The following is a 935-nucleotide window of genomic DNA, read 5'->3' on the forward strand; positions in this document are numbered from 1 at the left end:
CTCCAGGCTAAACAGGCCACTCCCTCCTCAAAGCTTCAAATCACATACGTCAGACCCTGGGATGACACTTCCACTCTGTTCCCTGTATATTCCTGCTGGACTAAGCTTCCGGGGACGTCTCTCTCCAGCATGGAGCACACACGGGGTCCTGAGAGCAGATCCCTGGTGCCCCTGGACCCCTCTGATCACCAGCTCAAATGGCTTCTTCTGCCTTCCCCACGTCCTGACGTTGGCCTGAGCATGGTCCCTGGCACACAGTAATTTTTTTTTTTTTAAACAAGTATCCACTGAATGAACACAAAATTACCCACAAGAACAAGTCACGCCCATTACAAAAGAGAAGGAGCCCCACGCTGACTGCGGGGGTTTAGCCACACTGGTCTGCACTCTTCCCCTGAAGGGGCAGCTCCTCTTCCACAGGGCAGGGCGGCAGGGACCCGCGATGCAGCCCCGGGCAAGGACAACTTTTTTGTTGTTTTTTAAGTAATAAACAAAAAATATAATCATAATGAGCCTGATTTTCAAATTTAACTTTAATAAGGGTAATCCAAAGCTAAATATTCAGATTTTTAAAAAATCAATGCTCCAAACTTTCAGTTTTTGTTTTTTTTTAAAATTCAAATACTTAAACTCAGGGTTAGTTTCTACCAATGAGTAAAATTATTGGGTAAAAGAGAAACACTTTGGGAACTTCATTAAATGATTTGGGCCACACTAATCATATACGATTTCACTCAAAAATCAAGACCTAGGGCTTCCCTGGTGGCGCAGTGGTTGAGAGTCCGCCTGCCGATGCAGGGGACACGGGTTCGTGCCCCGGTCCGGGAAGATCCCACATGCCGCGGAGCGGCTGGGCCCGTGAGCCACGGCCGCTGGGGCTGCGCGTCCGGAGCCTGTGCTCCGCAACGGGAGAGGCCCGCGTACCGCAAAAAACA

The sequence above is a fragment of the Monodon monoceros genome, unplaced genomic scaffold (genome assembly GCF_005190385.1).
Source record: "Monodon monoceros isolate NGI ecotype Baffin Bay Population unplaced genomic scaffold, NGI_Narwhal_1 Contig5898_ctg1, whole genome shotgun sequence".
NCBI classification, from domain to species: Eukaryota; Metazoa; Chordata; class Mammalia; order Artiodactyla; family Monodontidae; genus Monodon; species Monodon monoceros.